The following is a 21,629-nucleotide window of genomic DNA, read 5'->3' as shown; positions in this document are numbered from 1 at the left end:
ATTCCATATAAAATGAAGTATTATTTTTTCAAGATCTTTAAAGTATGACAATGGAGCTTTAATAGGAATTGCATTAAAATTATATATTGCTTTGGGCAGTATGGACATTTTAACAATGTTGATTCTTCCCAGCCATGAGGATGGTATGTTTTTCCATCTGTTAGCATCTTCGGCTATTTCTTTTCTTAGAGTTCCATAGTTCTCTTTGTAGAGATCTTTCATGTCCTTTGTTAGGTATACTCCCAAATATTTCATCTTTTTTGGCACTACTGTGAAAGGAATAGAGTCCTTGACTGTTTGTTCGGCTTGCTTATTCTTGGTATATATAAAGGCTACAGATTTATGGGTGTTGATTTTGTAGCCTGAGACATTGCTATATTCCTTGATCACTTCTAAAAGTTTTGTAGTAGAATCCCTAGTGTTTTCCAGATATACGATCATATCATCTGTGAAGAGTGAAAGTTTGATCTCTTCTGACCCTATGTGGATACCCTTGATCACCTTTTCTTCCCTAATTGCAATGGCTAAAACTTCCATTACAATGTTAAAGAGCAATGGAGACAATGGGCAACCTTGCCTGGTTCCTGATCTTAGTGGAAATGATTTCAATTTAACTCCATTCAATACGATATTGGCTGTGGGTTTGCTGTAGATGGCCTCTATTAGTTTAAGAAATGTCCCTTCTATACCAATTTTCTTAAGTGCTCTGATCATGAAGGGATGCTGGATATTATCAAAAGATTTTTCTGCATCAATTGAAAGAATCATATGGTCTTTATTTTTAGGTTGTTTATGTGTTGAATTACATTTATAGATTTACGTATATTGAACCAACTTTGAGACCCTGGGATAAATCTGACTTGGTCATGGTGTATAATTTTTTTGATGTGTTGTTGAATTCTGTTTGTTAGGATCTTATTGAGTATTTTAGCATCTATATTCATTAATGATATTGGTCCATAATTTTCTTTCCTTGTTGGGTCTTTCCCTGGTTTGGGGATCAAGGTGATGTTTGCTTCGTAGAATGTGCTGGGTAATATTCCTTCTTTTTCTGTATTTTGGAAGAGGTTTAGTAGTATAGGTACTAGTTCTTCTTTAAATGTTTGGTAGAATTCTGACGTAAAGCCATCTGGTCCTGGGCTTTTCTTTTTAGGGAGATTTTGTATAGTTGATGGTATTTCAGAACTTGATATATGCCTGTTCAACATTTCCACTTCGTTCTGGCTAAGTCTTGGTAGGTGGTGTGCTTCCAGGTATTGGTCGATTTCTTTCAGATTTTCATATATGTGAGAGTAGAGTTTCTTGTAGTATTCATTAAGGATTTTTTGAATTTCTGAGGGGTCTGTTGTTATTTCATCATTACCATTTCTGATTGATGAAATTAGAGACTTTACTCTTTTTTTCCTGGTTAGGTTGGCCAAAGGTTTATCTATTTTATTGATCTTTTCAAAAAACTAGCTTTTGGATTTATTGATCTGTTGTATAATTCTTTTGTTTTCAATTTCATTTAATTCTGCTCAGATTTTGGTTATTTCTTTTCTTCTGCTGTATTTGGGGATGAAGTGTTCTTCTTTCTCCAGTTGCTTGAGATGTTCCATTAAGTTATTGACTTCCTCTCTTTCCGTTTTCTTGAGGAAGGCTTGCAGTGCTATAAATTTCCCTCTTAGGACTGCCTCTGCAGTACCCCAGAGGTTCTGGTAATTCGTGTCTTGATTGTTGTTTTGTTCCAAAAATATGGTGATTTCCTTCTTAATCTTGTCTATAACCCATGTATCTTTCAGAATAAGGTTGTTTAGCTTCCATGTTTTTGTATGGGTATGCAGGTTCCTGTTGTTATTGAGTTCAACTTTTATTCCATGATGGTCTGAGAAGATACAAGGAATAATTTCTATTTTTTTTTTTAATTTGCTGAGGTTAGATTTGTGGCCTAGGATGTGGTCGATTTTGGAGTATGTTCCATGGGCTGATGAGAAGAATGTGTATTCAGTTTTTTGGGGATGAAATGTTCTGTAGATGTCTGTTAAGTCCAGATGTTGAATGGTTGAGTTTAAATCTAAGATTTCTTTGCTTAGCTTCTTTTTGGAGGATCTATCCAGGACTGCTAAAGGGGAGTTAAAATCTCCAACTACTATGGAAGTGGAGGAAATCCAGTTGCTCATGTCTGTTAGAGTTTCTCTTATAAATTGAGGTGCATTGTGGTTGGGTGCATAAATATTAATAATTGAGATCTCATCATATTGAGTATTACCTTTAACAAATATGAAGTGTCCATCCTTATCCTTAATTATTTTGGTTGGTTTAAAGCCTATTGCGTCTGCGAACAGGATTGCAACGCCTGCTTTTTTCTGCTTTCCATTTGCCTGGAATATAGATGACCATCCCTTCACCTTGAGTCTATATCTGTCTTTTAATGTAAGATGCGATTCTTGGATGCAGCAGATATCTGGCTTGAGTTTTTGTATCCAGTCCGCCAACCTATGCCTCTTTAGAGGACAATTTAAACCATTCACATTAATTGAGAGTATTGATAAGCCTTTCGAGAGACCGGTGGACATTTTTAATCCTTCTGCAACTGTGGAAGTTGGAATTTGATCAAAAATTTTTTGGGTGGGTTTACTTTTGTGGTGGAGAATTACGTTGGTCTTTATGGAGGATAGGTCTAAGAATGTCCTGGAGAGCTGGTTTAGTTGTGGCAAATTTTTTCAACATGTGAATGTCGTTGAAGTATTTAATTTCTCTGTCATAAATGAAGCTCAGTTTAGCTGGGTGCAGGATCCTGGGTTGAAAGTTATTTTGTTTTAGGAGATTAAAAGTCGATGACCATCCTCTTCCAGCTTGAAAGGTTTCAGCAGAGAGATCTGCAGTTATTCTGATATTCTTCCCCTTGTAGGTAATGGTTTTCTTTCGTCTGGCTGCTTTCAGAATTTTCTCCTTCATATTAACTTTAGTGAAATTGATTATGATGTGTCTGGGGGATGTCTTATTTGGGTTGAGTCATGCTGGAGTTCTGAAACTGTCTGCTATCTGAATTTCGGAATCTCTTGGCATGTCTGGAAAGTTCTCCTTCATAATCTCATGGAGAAGAGACTCTGTGCCTTGTGAAACCACTTTGTCACTTTCGGGGATCCCTATAAGATGAATAGTGGTTTTCTTCAAATTATCCGAGAGCTCTCTGAGAGAGTTTTTTGCTCTCCATTTCTCTTCTTCTTTGAGGGTTTGGGAGCGTTTGAAAGCTTTGTCTTCAATGTCAGAAATCCTTTCTTCTGCTTGCTCCATTCTGTTACTGTGGGATTCTACTGTGTTTCTCAGATCTTTGAGGGATGCAACTTCTTGTCTCAATGTGTCAAAATCTTTGATCATTTGGTCTTTGAATCTGTTGAATTCTTGAGATAACTTTTGGAATTCTAATTCGATCTTATTTGCTATCCAGATCCTGAATTCAATTTCTGACATCTCACCTATTTTTTTGTGCATGGGGTCTTGTGCTGTTTCTGCCCCATTGATCCTTGGGGGAGTTGATCTACTCTGATTGTTCATATTGCCAGAGTTTTTCTGTTGATTTCACCTCATGATTGTTTTTCACCATTGCCTCTGGCTGTCCTCAGAGTTGGGGAGGTGTCTCTCCAAGATTAGACCCCAGCGGGATCACTCTATTGTTGCTGGATCTTTGTAGGGAGTGACCCTGTGTAGTTCCTCTGGGGCTGCTCTAGCTAGGGCGTTCTGGTTGTGGAAGCAGTTCCCGTTTGTGACACACCCGGATCCAGCAACAGGGCTGGGGGTGGTGCACATGGTTCTGGGAGTGCCAGGCGCCCAGTGACTTTGGCACAGAGAGCCCAAGGCTCTAGCAGCCTCTGGCCAGGATAAGAGCTCTGCACAGAGGCAGGGAGGGCTCCAAAGGGCACGCAGCTACCAAGTCCCTGTCCAGATGAATGGGCTAGTGTGGAAGCTGGGAGGACACAGGAGGGAGGGTGCAGGGTTGCGCGGCTCCCGCAGTTCCTGGTCAGGGGATGTGGAGGCCCGATGGGTGCAGGTCACCGGTAGGGGTCACTGCACAGCTCTTATGGAGGTCTGGGAAGCGCCAAGCCCAGGAGTTTTAGGTTGCTATGAGCTGTGACATCACAGCACTCTACCCAGGGCAACAGCCCAATGCTCCATTGTGCCAAAACTGTCTCACTCTGCCCCTAAGGATTAAGGCTGTAAGGCAGCTCAGTCCCCGTCTTTTGGCTGCTCAGTAAGTAGGTTACTTTGACCCGCCCAATCCTTGCTCTGAGACCCTGAGGGCGGAGCTTGCTGGGGCAGTTCTTTCACAATGGCTTCCTGCGCCCAGCTCAGTGGCTCAGTCTGGGACCCCAGACAATGCCCAGAGTTCTCCACACTCCTGATCAAGCTCTCCCCAAGGCAGTTCAACTGAGTGCCAAGTCCAAGAACACCGAAACAGTTCACAGGTAAGGGCTTTCTGGTTTGCAGTCTCACTGCTGCTTGTACTTATGGTTGCCGGCGTGATTAGGTTGATCAAACACACACAACCACTTGCCAGTTTTCCACTGTTTTTGTCCTCCTCTTGGGGTCCAGAAGTCCCTTGCTGGCTCCCTATATCCTCAAAGGGATGATTATAGGCAGATCCCACCGGCCAGAGATGCCTGGAGTCTTGTCTCCCCAGACTCGCTGTTCCCAGTTGCAGGGAAGCTGTTACTCGGCCGCTATCTTTAATCTCCTTCTCTGGATTTTTCACCTATAGAAATGTCCAATAGTTGTGAGGGATATGGGATACATTTTTGTTGGCCTCCACCCACTAAATGGCAGTAGTACTTACCCTCTATCCTTGTAACAGGAAAAAGTTCCCCCCAAATTTCCAAAACACCCTCAAGAGCATTGAAACCCATGCTCTAGACAGTGTCTTCAACCTTTTTGATGTCATGGCACAGTTAAATTATGTTGATCAAAAAAGAGTGGGAAAAAAAAAGCATACTTACTGTGCATTGAACTTCTTCTGAAAATAATTTCATTAACGATCCTTAAAAATTTCCAAGGCACCTAAGGTCCTCTCATGGCACACCATTGTGCCGCAGCACACCTGTTGAAAGTCACTGCCCCAGACTATTTATCAACTGGGCTTTCTGTATGCTTCCTAAGTGCTAGGAATGGTTCTACAAGCTTTATGTGTATAAAATTCAAGGAACAATTATTATTTTCTTATCACACACAAGGAAACTGCAGTGCAGAGAGGTTAAAGCACTTCAAGGACAGGGGCAGGAGTGAGTAGCCAGATCCCACATTAAGGACTACCACTCCCCAGTTTTGTTTACCTCATTATTTGGGAGACTTTTTTCTGGGCCTGTTTCCTACTGACTGCTCTAGCCTCTGACAACATGAAAGCCACTTCCATATAATCAGTCAACAATTAGTTGACTGATTCTGTCCTGTTTCTTTTTCTAAGCATGAAAATCCAGCAGCACCATTTCAGTGTCCCCCAAGTACCGCAGAGCTCAGGTCTTAGCACATCCCCTCAGCTTTTCCTGAGTTTGCCTTTCATCAATGGGTTGCTGACCTATTGCACCCATTCTGGCAATATGGTAACCAAGCCAGTTCATAGAGGCATCATTTACTGCCTTCCTGGGCTTTTCCAGTTATCCCATTTGAGCCTGACTAATCTTCCCCACATCTCTTCTCACCTCATGGAGCTCTTCCTTTTCCTCTCTCAGACCACAGGGTACCACATGATACCATGATGTGGTGTCATTTCAAAGGCCTGCTTCACCAAATGGGGGGTTCCAGAAGCGATTAGCTCACCTCTCACCCACAGCAGCTGGGTGTGTGGCCTGGTTGAGAGTTTCTGAGCACAGATCTGGAATCCTGAGCCTCCTTGCTCCCTGCTCACCCTCTTTAGCTCTGCATTAGGCAAATTCTAGTTGGCTTCCTGTAGAAATTGGTTGTAAGCGCTGTTACAATACATTGATGCTCCTAAATTAAGCTGTGGGAGACAAGGTTGTATTTTCCTGGAGGAACATCATTGTCAAGGAAGTAAATATAAGTCACAGGGTCTTCGAAAATCTACTAGTTACTCTGGAAATGAGCTCCACTAGGCTCTACTCCAAGGATGACATCCAGCTGTATGAGATATTTTAAAGAGATGCAAATGATTCTGAACAGGATTATGCACATGATTTTAATTTTCATGTGCCTAAACGGTTACTCTACTTGAATTTTCAAATCAACACTTTGGTGTTTTTCTCTTGTGGATTTTCTCTGCTTCTACTCAAGTAACCACTATCATCAAGTCCAAAACTTGATGTCAGAAACAAAAAGAGAAGAAGAAATAAAAAGGCAAGGAAAGAGAGAATGCATAGCACATCCAGACTGTGGGTCAGTGTTTCTGGAAGTTATAGTTTTAATCCAACAGGCCAAAGATAGGAGGTCTTCGAAATGGTGCTGCCCAGATCCCTAAGAGTAAAGCCTGCCTTCTGCAGTCAGCATCCATGTTTTCCTCAATCATCAACAAATACAGGAGCCCATAAAAACAGACCCTGTTTTATTTATCTTCGTCTCTTTCTTCTAGCTATAGTTCCTTCCCTCGTCTTCTGAATAAAACAAATATAGAAGTATTAGTCTGATACAAAAAGCCAAGGTCTAGTAGACGCATTGGTCAGTTTAGAAAATAGACCAAACCCATCCCATAGGAAAAGCAAAGATTTAAATGTATGTTATATCAGCAAATAAATTATTTGAATTCATCTTTAAATGTTGTAAGTTCAACCTCTCAGTGATTAAATTGAGATCAAATAAGAAAATGTGATATTTCTGAGTTACTTCTCTCATATTTTAATTCCCCTTTCCTGACTGCTGCACTTTTTTTGACAATATAAGAGGACCCAAAAGTGTGTGGGAAAATGGAATTAGAAGATAAAACAATATTTCTCAGCATAAGCTCTGTCAAGTTCAAGACACTTTATAAAGTGATGACACCAACCATTTAGTCCTTCCTTAAAAAACTGAAGGTCCTGGGAATTTAACCATTTCAATGCAGTCTTTTTACATTATTAAGAAAAATGGGTGTCCTTTAAAGATCTTTTAATATAAGGAAACAAAAGGAAGTCAGAAAAAGTCAAATCAGGACTGTAAGGTGGATGCCTAATGATTTCCCACCAAAACTCTTGCAAAATTGTTCTGGTTTGATGAGAACAATGAGAAGGAGCATTGTTATGGTGGAGAATGATTCTCTGGTGAAGATTTCTGGGGGGGGGGGGGTTCTGCTGAAGCCTTGGCTAACTTTTTCTAAACACTCTCAGAAGAAGCAAATGTTGTTGTTCTTAGGCCCTCCAGAAAGTTAACAAGTAAAATGCCTAGAGCATCCCACAAAACTATTGCCATGACCTTTGCTCTTGACTGGTCTACTTTTGTTCTGACTGGATCACTGCCGCCTCTCGGTATCACATCTTTCAGGATCATAGTGGTAAAAGCACATTTCATCTCCTGCTACGACTCTTGTAAGAAATGATTCCACTGAAAGCTCTGCTCTTATCTGCAGGTGATCTGGGCCCAACAGGTTGGCACCCATCTAGTAACAAGTTTGCTCACCTTTCATTTTTCAGTCAAAAGTAGGTAAGCTGAACCAATTAGATGTGTGTGGTGTTGGCTATTAATTTCTGTTGCTAATTGTCAGTCCCCTTCCACTAAGGCAAGAACAAGACAGTTTTTCCCCACAAATAAGTTGATGTAGATAATCTGTCACTGTGGGCTTCATCTTCAACACTGTCCTGAGCCTTCTTAAAACAGGTCACCCATTTTTAAACTGCAGATTTCTTTAGGGGTATTGTCACCACAAGCTTCTCAGAAAGCATCGATGACTTCATCATTCTTCCACCCTAACTTCTCTTTTATGTTCCCTCTTGCTTCAATTTTGGTAGAATTCTTACTGCTCTGATAGGGGCTCTTTTCAAAGTGATGTTTTATCCTTCTTAGTACCTCAGACTAGATCTTGTTCAAACATGTCATAACAAATTAATACAAATTTATTTTGGTACCAAAAAATTTAAGTCCTCGCCTAGTTTTTTCATAATATGTGTACAAATGCATTTTCCGTGAACTCTTTGACGACCCCCTCAGAGAACTTAGTCTTGTAGCTCCCGTGTCACCGGTGTCTCTTGCTTTCTTTATCTCTTCCCTGGCTCTGGTCACACATTTTCTAACTACTTGCTGGCCATCTTCAGGATGTCCCCCAATACCTCAAATGTGACAAGTCTAAACCTGAACTTTCCTCCCCTTTGATCAACCCTCCTCATTCTGAGTACCCTTCCATACCTTTAGCCTCCTGGATCCTGTTCCTGACTGGAAGTAATCCATAGTATATTTACTTATATCCTACTTTGTTACAGGTACATGATGCATCACAGCACTAGACTGTAGGCAATTTCTTTAAGAAAAGAATCTGTGTTCGATTCATTTTTATATTCTCATGTCATTTAGCAAGTGCTTTGCACATTGGAATACTCACTAAATATTTACTTCATGAATGAAGAGGACACTCAGCCTTTAATGTTGGTGGTAGTGAAATAAAAGGGACCCAAATGAATGAAGAAGGGGTATATTTTATTATGGCAAAGTCTAGGGCCTAGGGACCAAGAATAATGTGCTCTTAAAATGCCTTACAGAGTGTAGGTCATCCCAAATGTTCAGTAAGGTATTGAACTGACTGACTGACTGAAAATAACTGACTGAGTAATGTTCATGGCTTTTGAAAAGCCGTTAAAATGGCGGAGTGTTGGCATTTTCTTTTCATTAGTCCTAGAGGCTCAAAGTCAAGAGCCACATCAAGAGGAAATGTATATACCTCCTGCCTAGTGCCATGGACAACAGACTCCAAGACCCTGTCTCTGGTGGACTGCCACAAACATATGTAATGTCCACAAACTTTGGATTGTCATTACCAATGCTATCATAATTATTCCCTCCCCCACTATACTATAAGCTTCCTAAGAATGTAGATCTACCTCATTTCTTAACTCATTCATCTTTGATGCCTAGAACACTGGTGCTCAATAAACATGTATTGAATATCAAGTTCAACTTAACATGGAGCTTAATATAGATGAGGCTAAAACTACTCATATGAGAACATAAAATTTTAAGAAAAGGTATTAATTATCTGGTTTGTTTTTTTTTTTGGTTCTTGGCCGGGGCTGGGTTTGAACCCGCCACCTCTGGCATATGGGACCAGCGCCCTACTCCTTGAGCCACAGGCACCGCCCTAATTATCTGTTTTTTAATGTTCATAGAAAATGGTCCTACAATTGAATATGCTTGAACTAAAATTTTAAGAAAATGAAATCAAAGCAGTTTTGTTTTTCTCACAGAGCGTTCTGCAGACCACCTGTATCAGAATTACCTGGTATACATTACATATACTATATACATACATATATATATACATATACTATGTATATACATATACTATATACATACATATATATAATACACACACATATATATAATACACACACACATGCATACACACACACACACACATACTCTCTCTCTCTCATACATACACACACATATATACCTTTCAGATTTGTGTGTGCCCACCCCAGAATAATTGATTATTATTCTATTACTTTGGGGATGGACCTATGAATCTACATTTTAACCATGCACTAAAGGAATTCAGTCAATTTGAATACAGTGAAATTTCAAGACCTTGAATTAGAATGGTTTGAGGCTAATGTGACAAGTGAGAGAACGGTCATGGGGAAAGTTGATACAACCTTGAGACTTAATCATCCAAAAGACCCAAGGAATTTTATCTCTGGGCTCTTTAAACATACAATAGGTCTCTTTTTGTCTCAGATAACTGAGAGCCAAGAAACTGGACAACATGACTCACAGGATTCTTTCTAGATACTATGAAAAACACATTCTCCATCATACCTTAAATTCAACATGCACAGGAACAAAACTCTGAACCTGTCATTTCTCTACTGGTGATGAAAAGGACTTAACTAGTTTTTCTAACTTTGGGTTTTTTTTTTCTCTTAATTAAGTCTAATATAAATATATTTTTTTTTGAGACAGAGTCTCATTATGTCACCCTTGGTACAGTGCTGGGGAGTCACAGCTCATAGCAACTTCAAACTCTTGGGCTTAAGTGATTCTCTTGCCTCAGCCTCCCAAGTAGCTGGGACTAGAGGCACTCGCAACAACGCCCGGCTATTTTTTGGTTGTAGTTGTCATTGTTGTTTGGCAGGCCCAGGTTTGATTCGAACCTGCCAGCTCCAGTGCAAGTGGCTGGCACCCTGAGCTGAGCTACAGGCACCGAGCCTAAGTCTAATATTCTTGAATGATCACTTAGTATAAGGCTCATGAAAGATGCTTTGGAAAAAAACTCAGAATATGAATCAGCCATCTGTGAGGCACTCACCACCCAGGACACACGATGAGTGGTAAGCATGTGAAAGTTACGGAGCAGAACAGAGCACTAGGAGAAAGGTCCTGAGACAGTGTTTGTTGGGTGCATGGAATTAATTATATAAATAATGACGTTTCAAGTGTTCTGAGGAGAGTGATTATTTCAAGCTGGGAGTGAGATTGGAGCCCAATCTCAAAGATTGGGGGAAGATTTGGAAGACAGAATAAGAAAGATATGTCCAGGAATTAGAATGGTTTGAGCAAATTTTAGATGAGAAGAATGATAGGACTAGAGATTTATTTAATCAAGAAAGATGAGAAATAGATGAATAAATTGGAGGGTTCTAATACCATACCAAGAGAATTTTGAGGGATTTTCCTAGAGGGAAATTGGAGGATTGTGGGTCAATACATTTGGAGAAAGTAGTATTTTCACAATATTAATCAGATGGCAGTTTTAGTGTGATCTTTGAGGAGAAAAGATGTGAAGTAGGTAACCTGGTTAGAAGGCTGTTGCTATGGACCACACATGAGGTAAAAGGACTCTAACCAGAGGTAGAGTATGGTAGGAATGAAAAGCAAGAAATAAATGCAAGAGATATCATAATGTAAAGAAAGGACAATAGAACTCAGCGACTCATTGTCAGGCTAAAAAGAGAGAGGAATCAAAGATGGGTTTCCTTTTTAATCTTGTAAGCAGTGATCACTGGTCAGCTGTCCCCAACCCTTTGTAGATGAAGGTGTTTCCTCTGCATCTGAGCCCTGCCAATGCATTTTTTTCACTAACTTACATTAGCATCAATAATAACCCTGTCAGTTTTACATTTTTAGGCATTTCTCTATTGCATTCTAATGTAAGCTATTTCCAAAGAAGTGTCCAATTACACTTGTTGAGAGCAAACAGAATCTGGCAAAAACCAAGCCACTGTGTCAGTAGTGAGTCATATCTTTGCACAGTAGCCTTTCAGTGAAAGTATTCTAGAGCAGACACAAGTGTGTAAACAGCAAAAAGCCATATATATTATTAATATTAGATCAATAGAATGGATGTATAGATGGATGGACACATGGTAGGAGAATCATGATAAAAAGGAAATGGTCAGCATATATGATGCACTACCATTAAAAAAGAAACTGAACTCTATTTTCTAAATGGGATTTGGTACCCAAAGGAGGAAAATGCAACCTGTTCTTGGGGCTTACACAGTAACTCAGAGAAGGAAAGACAGACCCCGAAGCTCTAGCAGTGGTTCTCAAACTGCGGCCCGCGGGCCACATGAGGCAGTGTGATTGTATTTGTTCTCATTTTGTTTTTTTTACTTCAAAATAAGATGTGCAGTGTGCATAGGAATTTGTTCATAGTTGTTTTTTTTTTTTAAACTATAGTCCGGCCCTCCAATGGTCTGAGGGACAGTGAACTGGCCCCCTGTTAAAGTTTGAGGACCCCTGCATCTAGAGGGAGATTCACAGTGCTCCCACCAGGAACCATTCAAAGCAATTCTTCCACTTCTACAATAAATGAATGTCTGATAAAATTTGAAAATAAGGAACTTAAAGTAATGAGGTCAGATGAGAGAGAGAGATCAGCAAGGCATTGACCTTGCAGTCCGGAGAGAAGGGCAAATGCTTCGCCTGGCCTGAGTATATGGATACGGTGTTTGATGAAGATGATCAGGATAAAGATGTCTCCTTCACATTTGCAGACAGAAGCTGGCCTCCAAGAAAACCAAGGAACCCTACAGAAAGTGGTAGATGAGGAGGTACTTCTGGAAAAAGGAACAAGATGAAACCTCCATTCAGATCCAGGTAAAAGATGGACAGAAGTAACTTGTTAATATCTCACCACAGCCAGACAATTGGGTAATTTCCACAGATGGCTGGAGCCTCTGGAGCTACATGGAAAGGGAAAGACTCTACGGGGCTCCAGCTCTGGGCAGAGGGTGACAAGTGCCTCCAGCAGACTGCCTCCAGGACAGACCCCTGTGCAGTGTGGATATGGGTGTGGCAGGCTGACAGTGGGAGCAGCAGTGGGGCCACCTATGTGAAAAGCAGCAGTCAGCAGTGGAAAGCAGAGGCAGGAACTGTCTGAGGACTTCATTCATGCCTGAGGCTAATCAGGGTGTTACTGACACATAGCTACAGTGCATGAACCCTTTGGCAGCTGCACGGACAGCAGGGCAGAAGGTCGCCATGTGAAAACATGATAAAAACTGTAATGATCAGGAGGCTCTCTGCCACTTACCAAGGGCTTATTACGCACCAGGCGTTGTGCTAAACTCTACGTGTTCTATTGCTTTCAATCCTCACAAAAGGCCAAGCACAAAAGCACATGCCTCTAATCCTAGCATTCTGGAAGCCCAGGCAGGAGGATTACTTCAGCTCGAGAGTTTGAGACCAGTCTGCACAAGTCTCCACAAAAATTAGAAAAATTAGCTGGGGGTGGTGGTACACACCTGTACTCCCAGCTACTTGGAAGGCTGAGGCAGAAGGATCCCTTGAGCCCAGGAAGTTGAGGCTGCAGTGAGCTGTAATGACACCACTACTGCACTCTACAAAGGGCAAGCCCACGTCTCAAAAAGGAGAAAATTATTTTTAAGAAAACCCTCACAATACCCTTGAGGTTCTGTTATTATCCCCCAAAGAGAAGACTAAAGCATAAAGAAGTTAAATAACTTAAAAAGCATGAGTTCCTCACTGCTGGGCCATATCTCAGATGTCTCTTCCCTGGTTTGGAGTCTGAAAAAAAATTCAGAGGAAGAACAGGGGGGCAGATTAGCCAACTCACCCCTAGGCCAAAGGCCTCTCCTTTAAACATTTACGTGTGCAAACAGATGTCTTGAACAAAGTCTGTAAATAAGTAAGTGAAATCTTTTACTTATGGTACAGAGGTCACTCCGATGCAGGCAAAGGGAAAAAAATAAATCTGCTAAACTTTGGATATAACCATTGTCCCTATTGTTGACAAAAGCATCTCTGTAATGATGAAAAGTACCATAATTTTAACCTTGTTATTGGACTTAGCAAAATTTACACTAATGATGGAAAAAAGGTAAGAGATTTATGAGATGTAAGATAGAAAGATAAACTCTTGTCCCCTTAGTGCCTATTAGAAACATTGCCAACATACCATAAATGTGTGAAAGATGACATGATTATTTTGCATTTCCACTGGGCATTTTCTACGCTGCAAGAATTTATGCAGGGTCAGGGGAGTCCCCAGGAAAAATGGTAGCGTCCAAGGAGGATGAAGGAAGAGTGAGCAGCAACAGGCGCCAAAGCTTCAAAAAAAGGAAACCCCACTGACCAAGCCCCAGATGGGAATGCATATAAATCAGATGGCTTTGGGCAGACAGAGCCATCCAGTTGCCTAAGGTACAATGCTTGCCAGCATCCTCTTTATTTCCAGCCTTTAGCCACCTGCTAAAAGGCAAGTTCAGAGGTTACGTGCTATCCCATGTTTCATCAGGATTTGGTGCCAGATTATGGGTCTGTCCTTCCAGTCTAAAACAAAATTTGGAACATGAGAGGGCAGTCAAGGATATCCAAGGAGAACAAGCAAGGTCATCTACCTACCCCACAAAGCCCCATAAACATAATGCCACAAACCTGGCCCCAGGGAGCCAGGAGCCACAGATGGTTTCAGCAAAGAAAATAAAGATGAGAACGTGCTTTCACTGAAACCCACTTGAAATCATTCTTGCAGCTGGCCAGTCTGGACAGGTTATCCTGGAATGATGTCATCAACATCAACATTTGAACGCCCAGTCCTAGAAATTAGTCACAGTACAGATCTGGGATGCCCATCATGTCAAGGTGCAGGGTTAAGTCAGGTGATGGGTCCAAAGGAGGAGGTAAACTCTGGCAATGACCTCTGGAGAAAGTTGATGACAGGCTTAGTTTTAGTAGATTAGGACAACTACTGAGGAAATTAGGGCAGGGACTCCAATTTCCTCATCCTTTGGTAACACCACTCATTTCTTTGGAACTAAGTATAGGGCATGTACCCCATGGGCCTGTAGTATCGAAACCAGCGGACTGGGTTAAATTTCAATTTCTGTGAGTGTTGTTTCAATGGACCCATCAACTCTCCAATACAAATGTTAAGAGAATTAGTTACAGAACCTTTGTAAATCACTTGAAGCCTCCTAAAGGGAAGTGCTGTGGAAACAGTCTTGTGAAGTGACACTAGTGATGTGGAGTCCTGAAGTGTATGGACATGAAGACTGTGTCAGAAATACTGGATTGGACTATCGTGACTCCTGTCTCTGACCAAGAGAGTACTTTCTTTGCTGTATGCCATATTTAAATTTAGGCTGCAAATGGAAAAACAGTTTTTACAACTCTCTACACTTTCTACTACAGAGAATGGTGACTGAAGCAAAAGTAAAAATAGCTGCTCGCACCACGGTTTGAGAAAATCTAAATCTGAAAATGATCACTTTTATTTGCATGCTACCAAATAAGGACATTGGGGAAGCAATGAGTCACCAGTATTCTAGCATTTACCAGATACCAACAAAATGTGCGGATGTTCTTTAAGAGAAGATCTGAATATTCTAAAATTTACATTAAGCTTTACCCCAAGATGTAACCTTAAGTTCCTATCTGAAAAATGGGCCAAATCACAGCTCTTCAGAACAGTGATGGCAGTGCTCCAACTAATGATTTTTAATGCTTTCAAACTCTCAAATAAATGGGAATAATACCTCCCATCTGATGAGTACCTCAGGCTTTTAAAAGTACTTTCACCTACATTACCTCATTTGATCACATTTGATTCTCACAAAATCCTTGAGGCCAGGTGTTTCGAAGCATGTGGCTGTCATATTAGAATATCATTGCACTGTGGATCTTTCTATAGAGACAGGATGAATCACTACAGTGTAGAAAAGAAAAGGAACAAACAAAGGAAAACTAGGTTTAGAGATCTAAGCTCCTTGTTAACATGTCACATGGCCCCTGTATAAACCAATGCTTTTAAAGTGCCAAAACCCAGCAGACAGGTTTAGAAATTGTTTACAACCCAAGTGTGTTTTCTTCTCTAGGCTTTTAGAAGACAGCTTCAAGAGAGTTAGGGAATGTTCTGGCCTTTTGTTTTGAAATTTTCTCTGCGTGTTGTCTAGTTGTCTGTAGACTGTGAGATTGGTCTATTTGCTTTAAACAGGATGAACAACTTTTAAAACAAGCAGGTTTTCATGATGGGTTGACTTATTTTGGATGTGAAGAGATGTTTGCTGAGCTCCTCATCTAAGACTTGAAAATTCTTCTGTCTCAGAGTGACACAGTAATAGTTTAAAGGGGGGGCACTGTCTGTTGTATGGTTTGGAAGGTGGCATAAGAAAAATGTCTTTGTTCTATGGCATAATCAGCTATCTGCATCTCCCTAAAGATTTTTCATGAACCTTAGAAAGACATCTGTATTATTCAAGTTCCCAAAGGCAAACCACTTTTGCCAAAAGACCACTGAACATAATTTCCAAAGATGAAAGACATTTCTTCTTATGCCCTGGATCTGAGGAGGAACTCAAGCCCTGCCTCCCAGGAAAAATGTTTTCTGTAAAGCTGTGGATAATTGCAATAGGTTTTAAATGTTCATATATCTTAGCAAAATAATAAAATAAGGATATGAAGACAACATCCATGGTGTCTCTTTCTCTGCTGTACAGAGGGGATGGCATGAAAAGGGGAGTGAAAGGGATTACTACCAATCCAGCCAGCTTGCACTTCTGGCCCTGGGCCAGAGTATTCACCCATCTTTGGGCAACACACTCACCCCGTATTAGTTTCTCCTGCCAAACAGGAGGCCATGGAGTGACCAAGTCAGCATATGGGGGCATCAGGATACGGAATGGCAGGGCCAGGGGCCAGCAATTAGGAAAGAAGAGTTCTGGGGCCGCCTTTGCCTCTAATTATTTTGTGTCACTTTGCTCAGAGGGCTGGAATAGGAGTTCTCCAAGATCCCTAACGGCTTCTGAAAACTAGGATGCTGTCAGTAAGAAACACGTACGGAGGTTGTGAAGCAAAACATGATCATCCCTGTTAGCTGGAAAAGAACAGACCCTGGAGGTGGTGCGAAAATAATCCCCAAGAAACCCTTGCGATGGTTGGAAAACTATATAGAAACGTAACATTGTTTGTAGTGTATAACCTGAGCGGAGATATAAAATGGGGCCCATGTACCAACAGCAGAGAAGTCAGGCTTTTGAACTGAAGCTGTGCCCTATTCCATTCTGCAATGTCTCCCCATGATAATGTAGCACCTTGCGCACACAATTAAATGTCAGCCACAGAAAACATTTCCCTCCGCTTTGTTGTTCCAGAACGGGATTCTTTTGTCCTCAATATAATGGATATGCAGAAACAATGATAGAACAGAGATTTTTTCTAAAGCGATGACAAACATACTGCTGCTTCCTCCCTCCCTCCCTCCCTTCTTCCTCCTTATCCCCCACCCCCACCCCAAAATAAATCATTGTTCCAAAAAAAAAAAAAATCCCATTGTCTATTGTCCGCGGAGATCAAGATCTGCCTAGGAACAGCTTTGGAGGGCGCCGCCGCGGCCCCGAGCAGCCGGTAGGTGGCGCACGAAGGCAGAGCTGGCGGGAGCGCGGCCGATTGGCAGGGGGGTCTCACCGCCCCACCCCCGGCCGCCGCGGCCGCCGCCGCCTTCCACCCCCTCCTCGCGTGCTAATTGCTGGATATTCTACTGGGACTTCGGTCAGGGGAAAAGAAAGCCGGAATGGGAGGCAGGGAAGAGAGGTGGGGGAATCCGGTTCCGAATACACAAAGCCTCCAGGCCTCGGGCGGCCCAGGAGCCGCGGACTCTGTCCCTCCTCCCACCTCCTTCTCCCTCCGCTCTCGTCCCTCCGCCCTCCCAGCCCTGGGCGCCGGGCTGCTGCGGCCCAGCCCGCCCCGGCTCCCGCCGGAAGAGCTGAGACCAGTGGGAGGGAAGTGGAGGGCCGGGCGCGGAGCCCCACGCGGCGCGGTGCCTGACGCCCACCCAAGCCGGTGCACCTCGCCCCCCAGCTCGGCCCTCCCGGAGCCCAAGCCCACCCTAAACGCTGTGCAGCCGGGCGTGGGTTGCTCTCCGACTCCGAGGGCCGAGGGCGGAGGGAGGATTCCTGACCTGCCCGCGGGCTGCAGCGGCGCCCGAGAGCGAGGGTCCCCTGCTAGGGTGCCTCAGCGAGTTTCCTTCCTGGAGGAGCCGCGGGGACCCCGCGCCCCCTGTGGGGGAGGCTGGGGCTGTCAGTCTGTGCGAAGATGAACGGCCCACGCGGCCGTGAGACCCCACCACCTCGGCCTGCTGGAACACGGTGTTAGGAGACCTGATGGCCTTAAAGTCAGAGGCCTGGGTTGAAACATTAGCGTTGACACTAGGAGCTCTGTGACCTTGAGGATGTTCCTAAACGCAACTCGCCGACCCCCTCCACCCGCGCTCTTTACAGCTACCAAGTGCAGGCGGTAATACTTACCTCAGAAATGTTGTGAGGGTTTTTTTTTTTTAAGAGGCTCCTAACTTAGCAGGAGGCCTACCGAAGAGTAACCATTATCATTAACCACCTGACTTTCCTTGGAGGAGGGAGATGGAGAGTTTGCAACCCTTGAGATAGACCTGGCATCAGGTCTATCTGATGCCTAGGTTCGGGAGCAGACATTCCAACTGGTGAGCCAAGGGAAGGGTCATGAGAATGGTCCCTCCCAACAGGAGATTCCAGCTTTCTCTCTGCGGCCCCGGCCCCCACCATCCTCCAGCCCAGCTGCCCTGCCGTGGACCAGCGTGCACCAGCGTTGGGCCCTCCTCCTTTCCTTCCTCCCTGGACATACATTCTCCTGTGATTTATGCCCTCTTCTCTTTTGGAGAGTTCTGAAAGAGCTTTGGAGTAGGACACACCCAGTGGGAATCCTGGCTCCCTCATTTGCTAGCAGGGAAGGTGGGCTGGCCCATATGGCCTCACTGAGCTTCAGTTCACTCTTCTACAAAACAGTGGTCATTAGCGAATGATGCCCCATGATCATATCAATGTACACAGCTATGATTTAATAAAAAAAAATAGTGGTCATGATATTTACTTTACAGGGTTCCTGTGAAGATCAACAGTGACAATATATTCGTTATGTTATATATTATTATATAATTTCTGGTATGTACTATCTTCAGTAAATTTAAAAATTAAAATTTCACTGTGGAAATGAGGTTAGGTTATCATGCAGAAAATGACAGAGGTGCACTGGAATTTCCACCCAGGTCCACCACAGGTGAACCAGCAACTGTTATCAATTAGTTTCTTTACTCCCAGTCTGAGTCAGCAAGGTTTTTTTGTCCCTCCAGGAAAAGAGCAGAAATCCAGTGAGGCCACATTCTCCCCAGGGCCTCTCAGGTATAACAGACACTACAATAGGTTTATTAACTCTTTGAGGCCACTGAATGCCCATTTTAGTGCAATACTCCCATCTGGGAGTGGACCCGGCTTTGAAGTTGCATTCTAAGCAGTGGTGTGTGCCAGGCTCACTGGGAGCTCCTTCTTAGCACTCACCATGTGCACATTGCTAACCAAGCAGAGAGATAGTGGCTGGCACTGAGCTACCCCACCCCCCAAGGCAAGTAGAGTGTCAGGAACTGTGGACCCTTCTCTAAAAGGATACTTGTGCGTTTCTGTGAGAATCAGATTTGTATAGCTCTTGGGAGATGTTCCAGCATTCATGTTCTTGTTTATTCCCTTTCCACATTAGCAGGGCTGACCCGTAACCAACTGAATATTGCAGAATGGCAGTGTGACTTCCAAGCCCAGAAAAAGATAATGTGGCTTCTACTTTGCTGTCTCTTGTATCACTCATCCTGGGGAAAGCTGGGCAACATGTCATAAGAACTCTCAAGCAGGCAAGTGTATGAAGTGGTCCACATTTGATGGAACTGAGGCCTCCTGCCACCAGCCAGCAGCAACTCAGCAGACACATGAATGAGCCATCCTGGAAATGGATCCTCTACTGCTAGTCACACCTTCAGATGATGTCAGCTTTTGCCAACATCGTGGCCTCGTGAGAGACCTTGTGCCAAAATCATACAGATAAGCTATAGGTATCCATGAAATCCTGACCCAGAGAAACACAATGTGAGATTTAAAAAACTTATGCCTGTTTTAACTGTACACATGTAAGCATAAATAACTAATCCAGCAACACTCAAAAGACCCATGAAGCTTCCACTGGCCAAAATGGAACTCATAGTGAGGGTCCTGCCCCACTCTGCTGCTTCCAGATCTGTCTGGGATCTAAAAACCCCTTTTTCACCTCACCTGAGGCACCAACTCCAAAGAACCTAGGAGGAAACCTTAAGCCAGAGTCTCCCAGCAGCACTGAGTTAATAGTAGCCCTAATCTGTGTTTTCAAAGAGGGTTGAGAGTAGGACATCCCTTCTCTACTCCCACCTCCTCCCCTGAGTCAGTTCTGGCACTTGGCTCAGGTGTAAAGTTGTCAGCACTGTCACTGTCACGTATTTTACTATGAATACGTCTGCTCTGATGTGCTAGTTCCAGCATGTCATGGGGAAGTGTGAGCACAGAAAAGGAGGCTGGGTCAGATCTTGCAGTCTTCATGTTAGCAGGCTGCTATTGAAAAGACTACAGGTGAGTGGGAGGAAGATCTTGCAGTCTTCATGTTAGCAGGCTGCTATTGAAAAGACTACAGGTGAGTGGGAGGAGACAGGTCACTATGGCCTGAAGGGTACAGAGCCAGGCTGCTCCATGGATCAGGTGTGAATTTGCTTCTTTCTGAACTTTCCCTGGTCATTTCCAGGGCATCTTACTTATATTAGTTAGAAACATGTGGCTGAGCCCATGCCCTTAGAAGTGGCAAACTCTTGTGCACCAACCTTCTCTAGTAGCGGTCTCACTAAATTTCACTGTTGGTCACACTTAAGAATCATGTGTTTAATTCAAGCAGAGCACATTTTAATGATAAGAGTTTGAGGCTGACCAAATGCTACTTAAAATCCTGCATTTTCATGAAATATCTGCCAACGAGTGTAATTACCTCATATTTTTAAGTCTAAACAAATCAAAGATATATGAATGGGCATTTATAACATTCAGCCATAAATCTGGGGCTGGACGTTTAGTATATACCCATAAACCCCCTAGATCAGGGGCCAGAATGGTGTTGACTTGTTAGGAAACTTCAACCATCCTGATCCCTTAAAATCCATTTCTTATTTTTGATGTGATACTAAGTTTCATCTTTTTTTTTTTTCAGAAAGTTTTATTTCTGCTATATTTTTAGATTCAAAAGTATTTATTTAAGGTGAACAAATAATACAACATACACAACTACAGGAATTGCATTTTAATTGAGAACAAAAGGGAATACCTAGGATGACAATATGCAAGTACCACATTTATTGTTTTTGGTGAATTTTTGTCAAATTTGTTTATCTTGTTAATGTGATGATACAGCAATCCTTGAAAAAGAATAACATTTGCGTTAAAGAACAAATCTGGATAAAAATGGAAAACAGAGTTAGCCACAATCCACAGGCCTTCTTTGGGAAGAACTCTTGAAGAGAAACCGACTCACGCTTCACAGAAGAATATGGCACTGTCATTTTTCCCTTTATAGTGCCACAGTGTTCCTGAACAAAGGCTTCAAGGCATTATCAACTCGTCATCTATTTTTTGATGTGATTTCTATTTTCAGGACCATGCTTTCTTCCCTCTTTGTTCTGATGCATCTGGTCATTGATGCCTTCTACTTTGGTCCTTGTCATATCTAAGGTGACCAGCCCCCACCCGGGGAGTTCACCTGGAGTCAGACAGGCCAGGTCATTGTCCACCCACGGGACCAGAGGAAGACCTCAAGTATCCACCCACTCCAGGCAGGCAACCTGGGACTTTGTGGAGTCCAAAGGATAAGTTATTCCAAATGATCTGGAAGCACAGGGATAGACTGTCAGTATTTTTACAAGCCTCAGAAATTGTTTAAAATACAAACAAAACAAAATAAAAAACAACTTTTTTCTTTTGCTGGGATTTCTGACGGCACAGTACCGAAGTCTCAACATGCAACCTAATCACAAATAGTAATATAGTGCTCAGAAATGTATATAGTTCAACCATCAACCTTGGAAAATAAGAAAAAGAAGAAACTGGGGTGTCTATACTTTAATGATAAAAGATGGAATGGATCATCTCTAACTATGTCTTCCAGCTAAAAAGCTCTCCAGTTTAGAGTCTATA

This window comes from Nycticebus coucang, chromosome 1 (assembly GCF_027406575.1).
Source record: "Nycticebus coucang isolate mNycCou1 chromosome 1, mNycCou1.pri, whole genome shotgun sequence".
Taxonomy (NCBI): Eukaryota; Metazoa; Chordata; class Mammalia; order Primates; family Lorisidae; genus Nycticebus; species Nycticebus coucang.
This window is presented reverse-complemented; position numbering follows the sequence as displayed.